Below are 16,331 nucleotides of genomic sequence, written 5' to 3'. Positions count from 1 at the left end.
GGCTCCCTGCGCCCCTCACTTCTCCACCATTCCCTGATTGCAGGTAATCACCGGAGGAGCGCACCAGCGCCTACTTCCATATATTACGCACCCATCCTTAGTCATGGCACATAATGATTACACGTTCCATATAACGCTATAGCATAACTGAGTCAGTACCAGTTATATTACAGCAATTCACATCGTTCCACTGTAATTTTTAGACCAATCCTAGAGGGCTTATTAACAATAGATTCCATGTATAGCACTCAACCTTTATATACATCATATTATTATAAGGGCACGGTCTACAGTATCTATCTACAGTATTTATCTACATTCATATCTACAGTATCTATCTATCTTCATATCTACAGTTATCTATCTATCTATTTATCTATCTATCTATCTATCTATCTATCTATCTTCATATCTACAGTGTCTATCTATATTCTTATCTACAGTGTCTATCTATATTCTTATCTATAGTATCTATCTATCTTCATATCTACAGTATCTATCTATCTATCTATCTATCTATCTATCTATCTATTTATCTATCTATCTATCTTCATATCTACAGTAGCTATCTATCTATCTATCTATCTATCTATCTATCTATCTATCTATCTTCATATTTACAGTATCTATCTATCTATCTATCTATCTATCTATCTATCTATCTATCTATCTATCTATCTATCTATCTATCTTCATATCTACAGTTTCTATCTATATTCATATCTACAGTATCTATCTATCTATCTATCTATCTATCTATCTATCTATCTATCTATCTATCTATCTATCTATCTTCATATCTACAGTATCTATCTATCTATCTATCTATCTATCTATCTATCTATCTATCTATCTATCTATCTATCTATCTAACTTCATATTTACAGTTTCTATCTATATTCATATCTACAGTATCTATCTATCTATCTATCTATCTTCATATCTACAGTTATCTATCTATCTATCTATCTATCTATCTATCTATCTATCTATCTATCTATCTATCTTCATATCTACAGTATCTATCTATCTATCTATCTATCTATCTATAGTTTCTATCTATATTCATATCTACAGTATCTATCTATCTATCTATCTATCTATCTATCTATCTATCTATCTATCTATCTTCATATCTACAGTATCTATCTATCTATCTATCTATCTATCTATCTATCTATCTATCTATCTATCTATCTTCATATTTACAGTTTCTATCTATATTCATATCTACAGTATCTATCTATCTATCTATCTATCTATCTATCTATCTATCTATCTATCTATCTTCATATCTACAGTTATCTATCTATCTATCTATCTTCATATTTACAGTTTCTATCTATATTCATATCTACAGTTATCTATCTATCTATCTATCTATCTATCTATCTATCTATCTATCTATCTATCTATCTATCTATCTATCTATCTATCTACAGTATCCTATCTATCTATCTATCTATCTATCTATCTATCTATCTATCTATCTATCTATCTTCATATCTACAGTATCCTATCTATTAGAGATGAGCGGGTTCGGTTTCTCTGAATCCGAACCCGCCCGAACTTCATGTTTTTTTTCACGGGTCCGAGCGACTCGGATCTTCCCGCCTTGCTCGGTTAACCCGAGCGCGCCCGAACGTCATCATGACGCTGTCGGATTCTCGCGAGGCTCGGATTCTATCGCGAGACTCGGATTCTATATAAGGAGCCGCGCGTCGCCGCCATTTTCACACGTGCATTGAGATTGATAGGGAGAGGACGTGGCTGGCGTCCTCTCCATTTACAGTAGATTAGGGTTGAGAGAGAGAGAGAGAGATTGACCTGAGGCTGTGATACTGTAGAAGAGAGTGCAGAGTTTAGTGACTGACGACCACAGTGACCACCAGACAGTGCAGTTGTTTGTTTTATTTAATATATCCGTTCTCTGCCTGAAAAAAGCGATACACACAGTGACTCAGTCACATACCATATCTGTGTGCACTGCTCAGCCCAGTGTGCTGCATCAATGTATATATATATCTGACTGTGCTCAGCTCACACAGCTTATAATTGTGGGGGAGACTGGGGAGCACTGCAGTGCCAGTTATAGGTTATAGCAGGAGCCAGGGGTACATAATATTATATCTATCTATCTATCTATCTATCTATCTATCTATCTATCTATCTATCTATCTATCAATCTTCATATCTACAGTTTCTATCTATATTCATATATACAGTATCTATCTTTCTTTCTATCTATCTATCTATCTATCTATCTATCTATCTATCTATCTATCTTCATATCTACAGTTATCTATCTATCTATCTATCTATCTATATTCATATCTACAGTATCTATCTATATTCATATCTACAGCTATCTATCTATCTATCTATCTATCTATCTTCATATCTACAGTTCTACAGTATCCTATCTATCTATCTATCTATCTATCTATCTATCTTCATATCTACAGTATCCTATCTATCTATCTATCTATCTATCTATTTATCTATCTATCTATCTTCATATCTACAGTAGCTATCTATCTATCTATCTATCTATCTTCATATTTACAGTATCTATCTATCTATCTATCTATCTATCTATCTATCTATCTTCATATCTACAGTTTCTATCTACAGTATATTCATATCTACAGTATCTATCTATCTATCTATCTATCTATCTATCTATCTATCTATCTATCTATCTTCATATCTACAGTATCTATCTATCTATCTATCTATCTATCTATCTATCTATCTATCTAACTTCATATTTACAGTTTCTATCTATATTCATATCTACAGTATCTATCTATCTATCTATCTTCATATCTACAGTTATCTATCTATCTATCTATCTATCTATCTATCTATCTATCTATCTATCTATCTATCTATCTATCTATCTATCTTCATATCTACAGTATCTATCTATCTATCTATCTATCTATCTATCTATCTATCTATCTATCTATCTATCTATAGTTTCTATCTATATTCATATCTACAGTATCTATCTATCTATCTATCTATCTATCTATCTATCTATCTATCTATCTATCTATCTATCTATCTATCTATCTTCATATCTACAGTATCTATCTATCTATCTATCTATCTATCTATCTATCTATCTATCTATCTATCTATCTATCTTCATATTTACAGTTTCTATCTATATTCATATCTACAGTATCTATCTATCTATCTATCTATCTATCTATCTATCTATCTATCTTCATATCTACAGTTATCTATCTATCTATCTATCTTCATATTTACAGTTTCTATCTATATTCATATCTACAGTTATCTATCTATCTATCTATCTATCTATCTATCTATCTATCTATCTATCTATCTACAGTATCCTATCTATCTATCTATCTATCTATCTATCTATCTATCTATCTATCTATCTTCATATCTACAGTATCCTATCTATTAGAGATGAGCGGGTTCGGTTTCTCTGAATCCGAACCCGCCCGAACTTCATGTTTTTTTTCACGGGTCCGAGCGACTCGGATCTTCCCGCCTTGCTCGGTTAACCCGAGCGCGCCCGAACGTCATCATGACGCTGTCGGATTCTCGCGAGGCTCGGATTCTATCGCGAGACTCGGATTCTATATAAGGAGCCGCGCGTCGCCGCCATTTTCACACGTGCATTGAGATTGATAGGGAGAGGACGTGGCTGGCGTCCTCTCCATTTAGATTAGGGTTGAGAGAGAGAGAGAGAGATTGACCTGAGGCTGTGATACTGTAGAAGAGAGTGCAGAGTTTAGTGACTGACGACCACAGTGACCACCAGACAGTGCAGTTGTTTGTTTTATTTAATATATCCGTTCTCTGCCTGAAAAAAGCGATACACACAGTGACTCAGTCACATACCATATCTGTGTGCACTGCTCAGCCCAGTGTGCTGCATCAATGTATATATATATCTGACTGTGCTCAGCTCACACAGCTTATAATTGTGGGGGAGACTGGGGAGCACTGCAGTGCCAGTTATAGGTTATAGCAGGAGCCAGGGGTACATAATATTATATTAAAATTAAACAGTGCACACTTTTGCTGCAGGAGTGCCACTGCCAGTGTGACTAGTGACCAGTGACCTGACCACCAGTATATATAATATTAGTAGTATACTATCTCTTTATCAACCAGTCTATATTAGCAGCAGACACAGTACAGTGCGGTAGTTCACGGCTGTGGCTACCTCTGTGTCGGCACTCGGCAGCCCGTCCATAATTGTATATACCACCTAACCGTGTTTTTTTTTTCTTTCTTTATAGTCATACTAGTTACGAGTATACTATCTCTTTATCAACCAGTCTATATTAGCAGCAGACACAGTACAGTGCGGTAGTTCACGGCTGTGGCTACCTCTGTGTCGGCACTCGGCAGCCCGTCCATAATTGTATATACCACCTAACCGTGGTTTTTTTTTCTTTCTTTATACATACATACTAGTTACGAGTATACTATCTCTTTATCAACCAGTCTATATTAGCAGCAGACACAGTACAGTGCGGTAGTTCACGGCTGTGGCTACCTCTGTGTCGGCACTCGGCAGCCCGTCCATAATTGTATATACCACCTAACCGTGGTTTTTTTTTCTTTCTTTATACATACATACTAGTTACGAGTATACTATCTCTTTATCAACCAGTCTATATATTAGCAGCAGACACAGTACAGTGCGGTAGTTCACGGCTGTGGCTACCTCTGTGTCGGCACTCGGCAGCCCGTCCATAATTGTATATACCACCTAACCGTGGTTTTTTTTTCTTTCTTTATACATACATACTAGTTACGAGTATACTATCTCTTTATCAACCAGTCTATATATTAGCAGCAGACACAGTACAGTGCGGTAGTTCACGGCTGTGGCTACCTCTGTGTCGGCACTCGGCAGCCCGTCCATAATTGTATATACCACCTAACCGTGGTTTTTTTTTCTTTCTTTATACATACATACTAGTTACGAGTATACTATCTCTTTATCAACCAGTCTATATTAGCAGCAGACACAGTACAGTGCGGTAGTTCACGGCTGTGGCTACCTCTGTGTCGGCACTCGGCAGCCCGTCCATAATTGTATATACCACCTAACCGTGTTTTTTTTTTCTTTCTTTATACATACATACTAGTTACGAGTATACTATCTCTTTATCAACCAGTCTATATATTAGCAGCAGACACAGTACAGTGCGGTAGTTCACGGCTGTGGCTACCTCTGTGTCGGCACTCGGCAGCCCGTCCATAATTGTATATACCACCTAACCGTGGTTTTTTTTTCTTTCTTTATAGTCATACTAGTTACGAGTATACTATCTCTTTATCAACCAGTCTATATTAGCAGCAGACACAGTACAGTGCGGTAGTTCACGGCTGTGGCTACCTCTGTGTCGGCACTCGGCAGCCCGTCCATAATTGTATATACCACCTAACCGTGGTTTTTTTTTCTTTCTTTATACATACATACTAGTTACGAGTATACTATCTCTTTATCAACCAGTCTATATTAGCAGCAGACACAGTACAGTGCGGTAGTTCACGGCTGTGGCTACCTCTGTGTCGGCACTCGGCAGCCCGTCCATAATTGTATATACCACCTAACCGTGGTTTTTTTTTCTTTCTTTATACATACATACTAGTTACGAGTATACTATCTCTTTATCAACCAGTCTATATATTAGCAGCAGACACAGTACAGTGCGGTAGTTCACGGCTGTGGCTACCTCTGTGTCGGCACTCGGCAGCCCGTCCATAATTGTATATACCACCTAACCGTGGTTTTTTTTTTCTTTCTTTATACATACATACTAGTTACGAGTATACTATCTCTTTATCAACCAGTCTATATATTAGCAGCAGACACAGTACAGTGTGGTAGTTCACGGCTGTGGCTACCTCTGTGTCGGCACTCGGCAGCCCGTCCATAATTGTATATACCACCTAACCGTGGTTTTTTTTTCTTTCTTTATACATACATACTAGTTACGAGTATACTATCTCTTTATCAACCAGTCTATATTAGCAGCAGACACAGTACAGTGCGGTAGTTCACGGCTGTGGCTACCTCTGTGTCGGCACTCGGCAGCCCGTCCATAATTGTATATACCACCTAACCGTGGTTTTTTTTTCTTTCTTTATACATACATACTAGTTACGAGTATACTATCTCTTTATCAACCAGTCTATATATTAGCAGCAGACACAGTACAGTGCGGTAGTTCACGGCTGTGGCTACCTCTGTGTCGGCACTCGGCAGCCCGTCCATAATTGTATATACCACCTAACCGTGGTTTTTTTTTCTTTCTTTATAGTCATACTAGTTACGAGTATACTATCTCTTTATCAACCAGTCTATATTAGCAGCAGACACAGTACAGTGCGGTAGTTCACGGCTGTGGCTACCTCTGTGTCGGCACTCGGCAGCCCGTCCATAATTGTATACTAGTATCCAATCCATCCATCTCCATTGTTTACCTGAGGTGCCTTTTAGTTGTGCCTATTAAAATATGGAGAACAAAAATGTTGAGGTTCCAAAATTAGGGAAAGATCAAGATCCACTTCCACCTCGTGCTGAAGCTGCTGCCACTAGTCATGGCCGAGACGATGAAATGCCAGCAACGTCGTCTGCCAAGGCCGATGCCCAATGTCATAGTACAGAGCATGTCAAATCCAAAACACCAAATATCAGTAAAAAAAGGACTCCAAAACCTAAAATAAAATTGTCGGAGGAGAAGCGTAAACTTGCCAATATGCCATTTACCACACGGAGTGGCAAGGAACGGCTGAGGCCCTGGCCTATGTTCATGGCTAGTGGTTCAGCTTCACATGAGGATGGAAGCACTCAGCCTCTCGCTAGAAAAATGAAAAGACTAAAGCTGGCAAAAGCAGTAGCACCGCAAAGAACTGTGCGTTCTTCGAAATCCCAAATCCACAAGGAGAGTCCGACTCCAATTGTGTCGGTTGCGATGCCTGACCTTCCCAACACTGGACGTGAAGAGCATGCGCCTTCCACCATTTGCACGCCCCCTGCAAGTGATGGAAGGAGCACCCGCAGTCCAGTTCCTGATAGTCAGATTGAAGATGTCAGTGTTGAAGTACACCAGGATGAGGAGGATATGGGTGTTGCTGGCGCTGGGGAGGAAATTGACCAGGAGGATTCTGATGGTGAGGTGGTTTGTTTAAGTCAGGCACCCGGGGAGACACCTGTTGTCCGTGGTAGGAATATGGCCGTTGACATGCCTGGTGAAAATACCAAAAAAATCAGCTCTTCGGTGTGGAAGTATTTCACCAGAAATGCGGACAACAGGTGTCAAGCCGTGTGTTCCCTTTGTCAAGCTGTAATAAGTAGGGGTAAGGACGTTAACCACCTCGGAACATCCTCCCTTATACGTCACCTGCAGCGCATTCATAATAAGTCAGTGACAAGTTCAAAAACTTTGGGTGACAGCGGAAGCAGTCCACTGACCAGTAAATCCCTTCCTCTTGTAACCAAGCTCACGCAAACCACCCCACCAACTCCCTCAGTGTCAATTTCCTCCTTCCCCAGGAATGCCAATAGTCCTGCAGGCAATGTCACTGGCAATTATGACGAGTCCTCTCCTGCCTGGGATTCCTCCGATGCATCCTTGCGTGTAACGCCTACTGCTGCTGGCGCTGCTGTTGTTGCTGCTGGGAGTCGATGGTCATCCCAGAGGGGAAGTCGTAAGCCCACTTGTACTACTTCCAGTAAGCAATTGACTGTTCAACAGTCCTTTGCGAGGAAGATGAAATATCACAGCAGTCATCCTGCTGCAAAGCGGATAACTGAGGCCTTGACAACTATGTTGGTGTTAGACGTGCGTCCGGTATCCGCCGTTAGTTCACAGGGAACTAGACAATTTATTGAGGCAGTGTGCCCCCGTTACCAAATACCATCTAGGTTCCACTTCTCTAGGCAGGCGATACCGAGAATGTACACGGACGTCAGAAAAAGACTCACCGGTGTCCTAAAAAATGCAGTTGTACCCAATGTCCACTTAACCACGGACATGTGGACAAGTGGAGCAGGGCAGGGTCAGGACTATATGACTGTGACAGCCCACTGGGTAGATGTATGGACTCCCGCCGCAAGAACAGCAGCGGCGGCACCAGTAGCAGCATCTCGCAAACGCCAACTCTTTCCTAGGCAGGCTACGCTTTGTATCACCGCTTTCCAGAATACGCACACAGCTGAAAACCTCTTACGGCAACTGAGGAAGATCATCGCGGAATGGCTTACCCCAATTGGACTCTCCTGTGGATTTGTGGCATCGGACAACGCCAGCAATATTGTGTGTGCATTAAATATGGGCAAATTCCAGCACGTCCCATGTTTTGCACATACCTTGAATTTGGTGGTGCAGAATTTTTAAAAAAACGACAGGGGCGTGCAAGAGATGCTGTCGGTGGCCAGAAGAATTGCGGGACACTTTCGGCGTACAGGCACCACGTACAGAAGACTGGAGCACCACCAAAAACTACTGAACCTGCCCTGCCATCATCTGAAGCAAGAAGTGGTAACGAGGTGGAATTCAACCCTCTATATGCTTCAGAGGTTGGAGGAGCAGCAAAAGGCCATTCAAGCCTATACAATTGAGCACGATATAGTAGGTGGAATGCACCTGTCTCAAGCGCAGTGGAGAATGATTTCAACGTTGTGCAAGGTTCTGATGCCCTTTGAACTTGCCACACGTGAAGTCAGTTCAGACACTGCCAGCCTGAGTCAGGTCATTCCCCTCATCAGGCTTTTGCAGAAGAAGCTGGAGACATTGAAGGAGGAGCTAACACGGAGCGATTCCGCTAGGCATGTGGGACTTGTGGATGGAGCCCTTAATTCGCTTAACAAGGATTCACGGGTGGTCAATCTGTTGAAATCAGAGCACTACATTTTGGCCACCGTGCTCGATCCTAGATTTAAAGCCTACCTTGGATCTCTCTTTCCGGCAGACACAAGTCTGCTGGGGTTGAAAGACCTGCTGGTGACAAAATTGTCAAGTCAAGCGGAACGCGACTTGTCAACATCTCCTCCTTCACATTCTCCCGCAACTGGGGGTGCGAGGAAAAGGCTCAGAATTCCGAGCCCACCCGCTGGCGGTGATGCAGGGCAGTCTGGAGCGACTGCTGATGCTGACATCTGGTCCGGACTGAAGGACCTGACAACGATTACGGACATGTCGTCTACTGTCACTGCATATGATTCTCTCAACATTGATAGAATGGTGGAGGATTATATGAGTGACCGCATCCAAGTAGGCACGTCACACAGTCCGTACTTATACTGGCAGGAAAAAGAGGCAATTTGGAGGCCCTTGCACAAACTGGCTTTATTCTACCTAAGTTGCCCTCCCACAAGTGTGTACTCCGAAAGAGTGTTTAGTGCCGCCGCTCACCTTGTCAGCAATCGGCGTACGAGGTTACATCCAGAAAATGTGGAGAAGATGATGTTCATTAAAATGAATTATAATCAATTCCTCCGCGGAGACATTGACCAGCAGCAATTGCCTCCACAAAGTACACAGGGAGCTGAGATGGTGGATTCCAGTGGGGACGAATTGATAATCTGTGAGGAGGGGGATGTACACGGTGATATATCGGAGGGTGATGATGAGGTGGACATCTTGCCTCTGTAGAGCCAGTTTGTGCAAGGAGAGATTAATTGCTTCTTTTTTGGGGGGGGTCCAAACCAACCCGTCATATCAGTCACAGTCGTGTGGCAGACCCTGTCACTGAAATGATGGGTTGGTTAAAGTGTGCATGTCCTGTTTTGTTTATACAACATAAGGGTGGGTGGGAGGGCCCAAGGACAATTCCATCTTGCACCTCTTTTTTCTTTTCTTTTTCTTTGCGTCATGTGCTGTTTGGGGAGGGTTTTTTGGAAGGGACATCCTGCGTGACACTGCAGTGCCACTCCTAGATGGGCCCGGTGTTTGTGTCGGCCACTAGGGTCGCTTATCTTACTCACACAGCTACCTCATTGCGCCTCTTTTTTTCTTTGCGTCATGTGCTGTTTGGGGAGGGTTTTCTGGAAGGGACATCCTGCGTGACACTGCAGTGACACTCCTAGATGGGCCCGGTGTTTGTGTCGGCCACTAGGGTCGCTTATCTTACTCACACAGCTACCTCATTGCGCCTCTTTTTTTCTTTGCGTCATGTGCTGTTTGGGGAGGGTTTTTTGGAAGGGACATCCTGCGTGACACTGCAGTGCCACTCCTAGATGGGCCCGGTGTTTGTGTCGGCCACTAGGGTCGCTAATCTTACTCACACAGCTACCTCATTGCGCCTCTTTTTTTCTTTGCGTCATGTGCTGTTTGGGGAGGGTTTTTTGGAAGGGACATCCTGCGTGACACTGCAGTGCCACTCCTAGATGGGCCCGGTGTTTGTGTCGGCCACTAGGGTCGCTTATCTTACTCACACAGCGACCTCGGTGCAAATTTTAGGACTAAAAATAATATTGTGAGGTGTGAGGTATTCAGAATAGACTGAAAATGAGTGGAAATTATGGTTTTTGAGGTTAATAATACTTTGGGATCAAAATGACCGCCAAATTCTATGATTTAAGCTGTTTTTTAGGTTTTTTGGAAAAAAACACCCGAATCCAAAACACACCCGAATCCGACAAAAAAAATTCGGTGAGGTTTTGCCAAAACGCGGTCGAACCCAAAACACGGCCGCGGAACCGAACCCAAAACCAAAACACAAAACCCGAAAAATTTCCGGCGCTCATCTCTACTATCTATCTTTCTATCTTTATATCTACAGTATCCTATCTATCTTTCTATCTTCATATCTACAGTATCTATCTATCTATCTATCTATCTATCAATCTTCATATCTACAGTTTCTATCTATATTCATATATACAGTATCTATCTTTCTATCTATCTATCTATCTATCTATCTATCTATCTATCTATCTATCTATCTTCATATCTACAGTTATCTATCTATCTATCTATCTATCTATCTATCTTCATATTTACAGTTTCTATCTATATTCATATCTACAGTATCTATCTATATTCATATCTACAGCTATCTATCTATCTATCTATCTATCTATCTATCTTCATATCTACAGTTCTACAGTATCCTATCTATCTATCTATCTATCTATCTATCTATCTATCTATCTATCTATCTTCATATCTACAGTATCCTATCTATCTATCTATCTATCTATCTATCTATCTATCTATCTATCTATCTATCTATCTATCTATCTTCATATCTACAGTATCTATCTTCATATCTACAGTATCCTATCTATCTTTCTATCTTCATATCTACAGTATCTATCTATCTATCTATCTATCTATCTATCTATCTATCTATCTATCTATCTTCATATCTACAGTATCTATCTATATTCATATCTACAGTATCTATCTATCTATCTATCTATCTATCTATCTATCTATCTATCTATCTATCTATCTATCTATCTATCTATCTATCTATCTTCATATCTACAGTATCTATCTATCTATCTATCTATCTATCTATCTATCTATCTATCTATCTATCTATCTATCTATCTATCTTCATATCTACAGCTATCTATATCTGTCTGTCTGTCTATCTATCTATCTATCTATCTATCTATCTATCTATCTATCTATCTATCTATCTATCTGTCTGTCTGTATTCATATCTACAGTATCTGTCTTTCTGCAGCGGGGCACACTGGCACTCCACAGGGAACAACATCGGGGTGTAGAGTTGGTTCTTGATCCGAGGCACCAACAGGCTAAAGCTTTGACTGTTCCCAGGATGCCTTGCACCGCCTCCTCTATAACCCCGCCTCCGTGCACAGGAGCTCAGTTTGTAAATTGGTGCCTGCAGTACAGGCAGCTAGCGCAGCCCTGGAAAGAGCTTTTCTGAAGAAAGAAGGCTTTTAGGGCCGCAGCACAGGCACTTAGAAGTGCTATATGTCAGCCTGACATATCGTGCTGTGGCTCCCTCACCTCCCCCAGCGGCGCTGTATACTCCCGCGCCCTTGTTGCCGGGTACTTACAGCGGAGGCTCTCCAGCTTCATCAGGCACACACCCGCATCTTGGCCTCTTTGCTGCTCCTAGGCACACCATATTTTATTTATATAAACCCTTCATCTATTGTTCTCAACTGCAATACCATACAGAGAACAATACAGCAGGGGATTAAGTCATTACTGCCCAGTCTCAGTTAATCCTATTAAAGGCCAAGATAAACGTGGACCCATCTGTACTCAGCTATATCTGATATACTCTCACCCCCTCTACTGTATCTGCTATACACTCACCCCCTCTACTATATCTGCTATACTCTGACCCTCTACTAAGTCTAAGATACCCTCTCCACCTCTACTATATCTAATATACTCGGACCTCCTCTACCTACACATGCTGTCCCTTAAAGGGACTTCTTCAGGGGTATTGCTTGTATTATGTGATGTATACATCACCCTTCTATTAAAGATAATACCACTGAAGAAATACCTTTAATGGATGAAATGCATGTGGTTTCCAATGCCCTATCCATACCCCTTTTTCACTTGCTCTAAAAACACGGGTAAATGCGCGGGGGCACGCATTTATCCGTGTTTTTTCCTAGTGGAAAGGCCCCCCCTGCGCAAATTCGGGGATCCTACCCGGGTAGTTTACCAGGTTGAACAAGTGTTCAATTCGGTAAGCTGTGTAGTGTGAACGGAAGCCGTGTCAATGCGACGCGGCTCCCATTCACAGTGTATGGAAGGGCGGCGCTGGGAGATCATGTGATTTCCCAGCGCCGCCCCTGCCACATCAGCAGCAGCGTCACCAACTCGGCAATATGCCGGGTTGGTGAGCTGAGTGTAGAAGGGGCTGTAGCACTGGTCGCAGCCATGTCAGGCTCCCGACTGCGAACCGTGCTACAAGTGGAAAAGGGGTATCATTCTCCATTGGTGTCCCTGTTGTTGAACTCCCACCCACCTGGAACATCTCTCTTGAGACACCAGCAATTGTCTGCAGCACATTCACATCCTGGCCATGCTCTCTTTGCTCCTCGAGACTAGTAAATTGCAACGGCGATGACTGCCAACTTTGTACAGGGAGAGAGAAGGGGATTAGGGAGTGCTGGTATATCGTTGCTCCAGGTAGTCTGGTTTGGGCTCTCTGACTGATACAGTACGTTATTGTTTTACAAAAAGAATAGAAAGTGCAAGTATCCCCGAAACTGGTTTTGCTACATCTGTGATCTAGTCACCACGTCAGACCGGCAGTGACAAATCACTCCTTTTGTGAGGAAAATGTATTACAGCACATCTGGTCACTAAAATTAGTGACAAGGACTAAGCATCATACTTGCCTACCTGACCTCTCCATGAGGGAGAAAATGCTCTGTTCCTGGACTTTCCTGATAATGTATGATTGCCATCACCTGTGGTGAGCTAGTTAATTTATAAGAAAGGTGTTTCACCACTGGTGATGGCAATCATACATTACCAGGAAAGTCCAGGAACAGAGCATTTTCTCCCTCATGGAGAGGGTCAGGTAGGCAAGTATGCTAAGCATGTATGTCCATAAAGATGCATTTCCTCAGCTCGCATTTTCCTGAAAACTGCAGCGATCTCAGCAAGGAGTGCACTTTCATCCAGACATTCAAGTGATGGATATATATATATATATATATATATATATATATAAACACACACACATATATATATATATATATATATATATATATATATATATAGATATATATATAGATATATATATAGATATATATATTGTGACAAGAACACTGGAATAGTGTTTGAGGGCAGGTATGTTTGTCCCAGGTTCTTGTCTTACATGTATTAGAAAAATGAAAACTTCTAGGAAAATGTTTTGTTTTGTCAGAATCTTTTCAGTGTATTGGAAAAGCTGGATAAGGGCCCTGAAAGAGAGATAGGGCAAGTTCCAGACATTGGGCCCAGTTCAGGTCTTTTGCCTCACAGCGGACTAATCAGGGCTTTCAGCTGTGCAAGAGCCTTTTAGGGCTGCTAGCCTCATTAGTGTGGGGAGATTGTCTGGGGAGAGACTGCAGCATCTCTATAAGAGGAGCTTCCTTATACAAGTGAGCTATACAGTGTTTACTGGAGAACTCTGTGTTTTTTGTTTAGTGATAGTTAGGAACGTCTTATGTTTAGTTAGTGCCGGACAGGCAAGGTATTTTCTTTTGATGATTGTGAGGCAGCACACGGCACAGATACAATGTAGCGCCTATGCGCTCCATTGTAGCCAATGGTGGGAACTTGCGATCTGCGGTTGACCGAAAGTAACCTCACCGCTGACCGCAAAGTTCCCACCATTGGCTACAAGGAGCGCATAGACGCTACATTGTATCTGTGCCGTGTGCTGCCTCACAGACACTACAGGAGCACACAGCCAATCAGGAGAATGCAACGACGTGGCGCTCCCTGATTGGCTGAAGGGACCCTCTTTGACAGGAGTCAGGGGGGGTCCTGGCAGTCGGGGAAAGGGGTCCCATGTGTAAACATGGAACCCCTTTCAGTGCGTGGTCGGGTTTCCGTTTTTTTGTTTTGCCAAGTACGTGGATTATACTTTGGACACAATCTACACTGGATTATGTGAGTATAATTTTTTTCACAGGTCCCCCAAGGATTCTACATGGAGAACAGGACCGAGCCTCGTGGGAACATAGGTAAGTATGTATGTATGGAGGTGTGCATGTATGTAATAAACTTATACTTTCACGGTGTGTGTCCTGTTTTTTTGGGGGTATTTTTTTAGTAGTAGTACTACAGGTACCAGCGGGCCAGTTTTTCAACCGCATGCTGGTACTTGTGGTTCTCCAAGTACCAGCTTGCGGGGGAGGCTTGCTGGGACTTGTAATACTGCTACTAAAAACAAGATTCAAATTTTTTACACATGGCTATCAGCTACCCATCCGCCACCCTTGGATGGGGGGGAAATCCTCGGGCTTCACCACTGGCCCTTGGGTGGCTGGAGGGGGGGGGGACCCCTTGAGTTAAGGGGTTCCCACTCCTCCAGGGTACCCCGACCAGGGGGTATGTAATGCCAGGGCCGCAGGGACCAGTATAAAAGTGTCTACTTGCTGTGGCATTATGTACCTGGCTAGTGGAGCCCGGTGCTGGTTTTAAAAATACGGGGGACCCCTACGCTTTTTGTCCCCCATATTTTTGGAACCAGGACCAGGCGCAGAGCCCGGTGCTGGTTGATGAAATATGGGGGAACCCCTGTCATTTTTTTCTCCATATTTTGTCAACCAGGACCGGCTCAAAGAGCCCGAGGCTGGTTATGCTTAGGAGGGGGGACCCCACACAATTTTTTTTCTGTTTTAACACTAAATAGACCCTTTCCCATAGATAACCATGCACAGATCTCACTGATCCGTGCATGGTTATCCAAACTCGACTGGAAAAAGCAGGTCTATTTTTTTGCTGCTTTTTTTAACGAATTGGAAAAAAACAGACCCGCACGTGAGCACTCAGAGACTAACACCCAAATACGAATGAATAGTGAATGCCCGTATTGTATTAAATAACAGCCGCGTTTGACCGATGGTCTATTCATTCGTATTTCTGAACTTTGATAATCAAACCATTCCGAATAGTCCAAACACTGCCGAGATTGGTGCTTAGTGAATTCACGAATTGGGACTTAGAAAAAAAAACACAAATCAGACAAACTCGAATTCTTAGTAAATTTTGCCCATTATTTTTTGACAATCCCATGTACAGGGACAACATTAGATGGTTTATTCGTTACATAGATGATCTGTTTATGCTATGGAGGGGTAGTTCAGTAAGTAGCGTTTAAGGAAATTATGCAGAATATCAATCAGACTCTGGGTCCAATCAAATTCACATTTCTTTGTAAACCTGACCAAATTGATTACCTTGATGTAACGGTTCACTTGAAAAAGGGCAAGTTAGCATCTACAGTGTTTTATAAAAATACAGATAGCAATTCATTGTTAGATGCGAGTAGTCACCATCCAGTATTATTGAAAAGGGGTCTCCCCTATTCTCAAATGCTGCAGGTAGCCCGCATAACCAGCGACCTTGTGTTGCTAGAAGATGCATTACAAACGGTGGTTAATAAATTAAAAATCAGGGGTTATAACCCTAGAGATCTTGAACTAGCCAAAAACAGGATTTTAATACCTACCGTTAAATCCTTTTCTCCTAGTCCGTAGAGGATGCTGCGGTCCACTTCAGTACCATGGGGTATAGATGGTTCCGCAGGAGCCATGGGCACTTTAATACTTTTCTAGAGTGAGAACTGGCTCCTCCCTCTATGTCCCTCCTCCAGACCTC

General features: G+C 42.1%; 1 protein-coding gene across 1 annotated transcript in view; it reads left to right on the top strand.

Moving 5' to 3' along the window:
• Positions 1-16,331, top strand: part of VWA3A (von Willebrand factor A domain containing 3A) — a 772,281-nt gene that overhangs the window by 740,970 nt on the left and 14,980 nt on the right. The gene's annotated exons all lie outside the window — the stretch shown is intronic.

Source organism: Pseudophryne corroboree, chromosome 7 (assembly GCF_028390025.1).
Source record: "Pseudophryne corroboree isolate aPseCor3 chromosome 7, aPseCor3.hap2, whole genome shotgun sequence".
Taxonomy (NCBI): domain Eukaryota; kingdom Metazoa; phylum Chordata; class Amphibia; order Anura; family Myobatrachidae; genus Pseudophryne; species Pseudophryne corroboree.
This window is presented reverse-complemented; position numbering and strand designations above follow the sequence as displayed.